This window comes from Lolium rigidum, chromosome 1, assembly GCF_022539505.1.
Source record: "Lolium rigidum isolate FL_2022 chromosome 1, APGP_CSIRO_Lrig_0.1, whole genome shotgun sequence".
Lineage (NCBI taxonomy): Eukaryota > Viridiplantae > Streptophyta > Magnoliopsida > Poales > Poaceae > Lolium > Lolium rigidum.
The window spans coordinates 248,404,160-248,411,707 of record NC_061508.1 but is presented as its reverse complement, the minus strand read 5'-3'; positions in this window follow the sequence as shown (position 1 = coordinate 248,411,707).

Below are 7,548 nucleotides of genomic sequence, written 5' to 3'. Positions count from 1 at the left end.
CATCATTTCGCCTCGCCTCCTGGGCTTCTCTGCACGAATTGATAATTTCGGCATAACGTCCTCGAGAACCGTCATGGCATTAAATCTCCACTACACTCCCTTTATTTATCTGTGCCAAACGGTTCACCACTCCATCCCCTTGCTCTGTTCTGTCCACCAGCGCCAAAAAAACCCTCTTCCCCTGTAGCAATGTCTTCCTCCTCCTCTTCCCCCTCAGGCCTCCCTCTCCAATCGTCGCCGAAGAACAAGAACGAGGACGACCTCCACTCCGGGGCGAACCCCATCTCCTCCGACAAGGAGAAGAAAGAAGGAGAAGTGGAGAAGACCAAGGCCTCCCCCTCCACCGGGCTCCCGCCGAAGAAGCGCTCCCGCATGTGGGTGGACAGCGAGGACGAAGACGATGACGAGGAAGGAGAAGAGGAGGAGGAGGAAGATGATTCCTCATCTTCCGCTGGGTACCCGCCGACGAAGCGCTTCCGCACTTGGGCGGACAGCGAGGATGATGATGATGACGAGGAAGAAGAGGCTCCGGCCGAAGGCTGGGGCAGCAGCGACGAGGAAGCCTCCGGAGGTAGCGCCGGCGGCAACTCCGATGCCGACGATGATGCTAGCGAGGACTAGCAATGTAGGATTAGTAACCCCTGAGCAATCGGCTCTTCTTTTGTTCTTCTTTGAGCAACCGGCTCTTCATTGTAAGAAATCCCAATATTAATGAAGAATTTCCCTTAACTTGATTTCGCCGATTTCTTTTCGCACTGATTTAGCCGATTGTTAATTTGATCACCGCTCAATAAGCCGATGGCAACGCATCGGTAACCTGCGAGCCTTGCCCAAATTCAGATCCCCAAACTCCCAACCGAACAGGTCCAATCCGCAGTCACTGAGCGTAGTGTTGGATTCAACGGCAAAACCCACGAAATAATGCCTGGCCTCATCATTAACCTCAGGTTTTCAGACATTCTTCCGCCAGATCCTTTTCTTCCAAATCCCCTTCGCTTTCAGGGGCTCTCTGAGACCATTGCTAACTCAAGTTGAGATATAAAACCAACCGATTTCAACAAAAATCGGCTCTTTATAGCAAAGGGTCCTTCAGGGCAAGCTGCCCCCCGAGCCTCAGTCAAGGCGGGAAAGGTAGTGAGTCAGCCCAATGTGCCGCCATTGGCCTCCGATCATAACGCAGAGCCAGCCGATTTCAACAAAATCGGCTTCCCAGAGCAGAGAACCTTCAGGGTGAGCTGCCCCCCGAGCCTCTTCAGTCCACTTCTTGCGCCTTGCTGGTCAGATCGGCTCCCTTCCTTTGGCGGATTTGATGCAACCCATCCTCAACCTGATCTGCACGTCCAGGCTGCTCTTGGCATTGGCATTGGATCTCTGCTTATAACCAACATAACAGTTGTACCTCTGGAGTCGATGGTCATGCATCGGCTTTCTATTGCATCGGCTGTGCCTAAAATTTTTTGAATTTTTTTACGGCCGACTTATATATCGGCCCCCATATTTCAATACCCATCATCAAAGGATATCTTAGGCTGCTGGGCATTTTTAAAACGCTTCTACTGCATATCCTCGTGTTTTATCCACCTGGGTGCCCCCCGAGCCGATTCTTTCAAGGGATTTTATGGTATCGGCTCTGTTGGACCAAATGTTGAACCCAGGCAGAATGGATGGTGAGGATAATTTTGGCCGATTGCTGGAATCGGCCTCCACGTTGCTTGTTCGATGAAGGTTTTGTAATGTCCCTCCATAAATTTTTGGGGCCGATCACAAGGATCAGCCTCGCCACGTTTGCTCATTGATTTGCTCCAGCTACATGGTTAGGCTAGTGGATACGACCAGCCTAACTTCATCCTCTGTCATGTCGATGCGCTCGCCGTCATCCACCTTGAGTGCATCGTCGAATCTTCGAGCAGTAAACTCTGTTGGGAGGATGAGCACCATGTTTGTGCCAGCCGATGTTTCATCATCGGCTTTCCTTTGCTTGGGGCGCCACTCCATTTTTTGTGGTAGACCTTCTTCGTCCAGGGTTCGCTGAATTTTGGCGGCTAGATCAGGCCGTGCCTTCCTCAACGTGTGCAGGTATAATCTTTCAGCTTCCTCCAACCCACGCAGACGCTGAACCCTTCGTTTCTGGGAACGGCTGAGTCCATCAGGGCACCACCTTGGCCGATGATACTTGTCTTCTTCATCATCGTCCTCCAGTTCCTCGAGATCTTCCACCCGAGTGGACTCAGCATGCTTGTTCCGAGGCGGGAGAGGCCCTAGACGTTTGAACACGGACACGTTAGCTGCATCCTTCTTCCTTTGTTTACATTCTGGGCAATTGCCGATTGTAGGCAATCGGCTCATTCCTGAATCCCAGCAGTGTCTGAAGAAGGGGCAGTCCCAGTGCCTATCCACGTCGTCTTGCTCTCTCGACTTTTCCTTGGCGTGGCGCTCATATCTCTCCTTGGTGTACTCCACCATGTTAACGGCGGGGAAGGGGTGTGTGTCGACCTTCATGGCGTACTGGCTGAAAACTAGACGCCCTTGTTCTATCGCCATTTGGACCTGCTGACGCCACACCCTGCAGTCGTTGGTGGCATGGGTGAACGTGTTATGCCACTTGCAGTATGGCTTTCCGTTCAGCTCCTGCACCGTAGGGATCTTGTGGCCTTCGGGTACCTTTATATGCTTCTCCGTGAGTAAGAGATCAAAAATCTGCTCGGTTTTGGTCACGTCGAAGTCGAAACCTTTTGGAGGGCCTTGTGGCTTCACCCATTTGCAGGACACGGGGCCTGCCGCTCGAGTCCACTCAGCCACTGCTACCTCTCGATCTCCCGCAGCACCTTCATCCTCGTCTGCCTCAACCAGGGCCACCGCACGCTTGAATTTGTCCTGGTAGACATCTGGGTGGCGCTGTTCATATGCTTGACAGCTTCTGCACCATGTGCGCCAATGAAGGGTAGTCTGCTTGGGAGGCCACGTCCTTGATCGATGATGAGAGACCCACCACCGCCAACTCGACTGCTTATTTTTCACTTACGTGAACCGAATAGCATCGGTTCCTCACGGTCCTGAAACGCTGGATGTATTCTGACACTGTTTCCCCGCGCTTCTGTCGTACTTGTGCTAGATCGGCCATGCCAGCCTCGGAAGCCTCTGAGTGATACTGCTCATGGAACTGCTCTTCCAACTGCTTCCAAGTCCGGATTGAGTTCGGTGGCAACGATGTGTACCACCCGAAAGCCGTTCCTGTGAGGGACTGTGCGAAGAACCTCACACGCAGCTCGTCTGATGCTGAGATCGTGCCCAGCTGTGCCAAATATCGGCTCACATGCTCGATGGAGCTGGAACCATCTGATCCACTAAACTTTGTGAAGTCCGGGAGCCGATATTTGGGTGGTAGCGGGATCAATTCGTACTCGTTGGGGTACGGCTTGGTGTAGCCGAACGTCTTCCTTTTCGGCATCATGCCGAACTGATCTTTCAGAATTGTACAAATCTGATCCGCGGTGATGGCTGAAGGTGTCGAACCCTGGAGATTCGCCGGGGTGGGATACTTAGCCAGCCATGCTTGCTTTTCCGGTTCTGAGCCAACTGCAGGAGCTGGGCTCTGGAGGTTTGTCGGAGTGGCGTACTTAGCTAACCACGTTTGCTTCTCGAGATCTGCTCCCGACGTTCCTCCTGCTGTTCCAGAGGCCCCTGCTGTTGCAGTCTGGTTCGAGAGTGCCCAGGTACTGCAATCTGGCACATATGCGCACGCGTATCCGTGCGGGATCTCCTTGGGCGCCTCAGGTAGGAATTGGTAGTCCCTAGGGTCACCACCAATCTTGTAGACGACGTATGCCGATGAGTTCGGCACTTACGGTGCTGCCAACGCGAACGGCAGCGGTGGATGGGGACTGGAGTGGCATCTCTCCTTTGTAAGTCCCCGAGCTGGTCCCGACGGAGAATACCGATGGCTCATGATTTCCTGGATCACGCGCGGAGCGACACGCTCCGAGTGTTCACCGAGGCTCTCGAGTGGCGGTGCAGCGAATGAGCCACCATGTAGTTGATCTCCTGACGCGGCGACACGGTGCGTTCTTCGACGGGGCGGACAGGTCCACTCCATCGAGTGCGCCTTCAGGTGAGAACCCCTTCCACCTGACGCCATGGGAGCGGGTTCTGTGGAAAGAGCCGATAAGTTCGGCTTCGAGGACTGCCTTGATCTCGTCATGCTTCTTCTTGAGCTCGTCAGTCAGATCCTCGTACTTGACCGGAGTGCTTTCCGCCATCTCGGATGTAGATGGCGATGCGGTGGACGTCGAAGAGTGTCCCACCGGGCGTGCCAGAATGTGTTGCGGTCAGAAACCCACCGGCGGGCAGCGGCCGGCAACACCGTAGAGCCGGGAACAACTAGGGCTGCGGCTGGCCCCGGTCCCTCGGAGCGACGGCCCGCAAAGCCTTCGGGTCACACGTCCGATGCTGTCGCAAGGGCGTGCCACCTGACCTATACCTGGTCGAGGAACGTGTTGGATGATGCCTCGCTTAGTTTCCTGCATGTCATACACGTAAACGTTAAATACGAGCCTCGATCGGCTCTCGGGTTGTCCTGTGAATCGGCTCAAAGAGCCGATCCACCCATGATTCGTACGAGGTGTACGAATATATGGTGGTCCTGCTTGATCAAGATAAAGCTAAAGCGATCTACGACGATTTAGGGTTTTCACCGCATAATCGGATCATCCTACTCACGATTGGGCCTCGCGCTCACGTACGGTGATCGTAAGCCGATCCTAGACTGGGCCTAAAAACCAACACGAGGTTGATCCCCGGAACATCCTGTCTAGGGCTAGCAAACTACACCCTACACGCCGCTGGATCCTCCAACCCTTTGTAAGGCCTAACTATTGCGGATGTTAAACTAATCCTTGAAGAACAAGGAGCAACCGTAACGGATCGGATCTACTAAACGATGATCAAGCGGGGTGCCGCCCCTACACCTAAGATAGGTGTAAGGGCGGCTAGATGTATAAGGGTTGCACTACGACAACATATGATACGAAGAACAATGCTAACCCTAACACATCTAAGATAACTACGTTGCTCGCCATCAAAAAGGCTTCAGCACGAGCAACGCATGAACAACGTGAAGCTTGTGCTGCCTAGATCGCAATATGCGATCTAGGCAGCATGGTGCTTACCGGTAGAAACCCTCGAGACGAAGGAGTTGGCGATGCGCCGAGATTGATTGTGTTGAACGTTGGTTGTTGTTTATTTCATAAACTCTAGATACATATTTATAGTCCAGGGGACTTTCTAACTCAAGCGTGCACCTAACCGTGCACGGGTAAAACTCTAACTCCTAACCGACACGTATCCTACTATAGTACAGATATACGGGCAATTAGCCCAAACTTGGTACACAAGGCCGATTCACGTATTTCTTCCATGTATATTCTTCAAGTCCATCTTGATCGCGGCCCACCTCTGACTCGGTCAAATTCTGGTGATAACAGGTGGGCCCACTGGTGGCCCTCTACAACCTTCTAGAAGCTCCGGTCAAAACACCGGACTTTTTCCCGAACCCCGGAAACTGACTTCCCTTATATGAATCTTATTCTCCGGACCATTCCGGACCTCCTCGTGATGTCCTGGATCCCATCCGAGACTCCGAACAAAAACTTCGGACTCCATCTCATATTCCGAATCTACTTATGCGACATCGAACCTTAAGCGCGTCACCCTACGGTTCGTGAACTATGTAGACATGGTCGAGACTCCTCTCCGAGCAATAACCAATAGCGGGATCTGGAGATCCATAATGGCTCCCACATATTCAACGATGACTTAGTGATCGACTGAACCATTTACATACGATGCCGATTCCCTTTGTCACGTGATATTTTACTTGTCCGAGGTTCGATCATCGGTATCTCCATACCTTGTTCAACCTCGTTACCGACAAGTACTCTTTACTCGTACCATGGTATGTCATCTCTTATGATCCAATCATATGCTTGCAAGCTAATCAGACGACATTCCACCGAGAGGGCCCAAAGTATATCTATCGGTCATCAGGATGGACAAATCCCACTATTGATCCATATGCCTCAACTCACACTTTCCAAATACTTAATCCCATCTTTATAACCACCCATTTACGCAATGGCGTTTGATGTAATCAAAGTACCCTTCCGGTGTAAGTGATTTACATGATCTCATAGTCGAAGGACTTAGGCAACTATGTATCGAAAGCTTATAGCAAATCAAACTTAATGACTTGATTTTATGCTACGCTCATTTGGGTGTATGTCCATTATATCATTCACCTAATGACATAACCTTGTTATTAATAACATCCAATGTTCATGATCACGAAACCATGATCATCCATTAATCAACAAGCTAGTTATACAAGAGGCTTACTAGGGACTCCTTGTTGTTTACATAACACACATGTATCAATGTTTCGGTTAATACAATTATAGCATGGGATGTAAACATTTATCATGAACACTAAGATATAACAATAACTAATTTATTATTGCCTCTTGGGCATATCTCCAACAATTATGTGTGAGTGGTCCTCCCGGGCTGCGACTTGGGGTGAATCCTCGCAACGTTTATGTGCATCTAATCTTATAATATGTGTAAGAATTGAATATGAGTTTTGCAATCTTGTATCCTTGTCTCTTTGCCTCGATTTGATGACTTGCAGGTACCCATGTCTATCGGACCGAACAAGGGAAGAGGTGGGATAAGTGGAGAACGGCGTGCTACCGCGAAACCTCAGTGACAGAAAGGGGAAAGTAACGGTACATATTTAGTGATTCATTCGAGATCAACAACACAATCATCTAGCTTAATGTTTTGGTCTGTATTCATATGCTTAATAACTGTTGTTGCTCGCGGTTGTGGGAACAATGATTGGACCAATAGGCTCTTTTCACCTCTGGCTTGATGGGGCAAGATTATTTATAGATGTGTTGCTCACAAATCTCTTATCTCTATTTTATTTACTACACATTTGCGCTTCAATTATATATGTATGCATAGCTGCAGGAGAAACCTTAACCCTGCCCTATTTCCATCATCGAACACAACCCCTTTAAGAGTAAACTAGATAAGTCCGGTAAACATAAAATCAAATTAACTAGCAAGTCTTGTAGACGTTTCCTTTACATCATTTTAGCAGTGCTTCCCAATGCTTGATTAAACCTAGGTCTACTAGGGAAAAAGCTTATCATACTACAATCCGTAATCCGGATCGAAGGTCTCAGGCGGTCGCGGAGTTGGTTAACTGCGCCAAAAACGCTCGGAGGCCTAGGTTTCCGAGATGTCGTGTTGTTTAACCAGACAATGTTGGGCAGGAAAGCATGGAGATTGATCAGCGAGCTTTCTTCTCTCTGTGCAAGGGTTTTGAAGGGCCGCTATTTTCCTCATGCGGATTTCTTATCCGTGGCTAAACCCCGTTCATCCTCGTTCACTTGGAGATCAATTTTATTTGGTCGTGGACTCCTTGTTCGAGGCATCATATGGGGTATTGGGAATGGCGAGAGGATCAGTATCACCAAAGACAGTTGG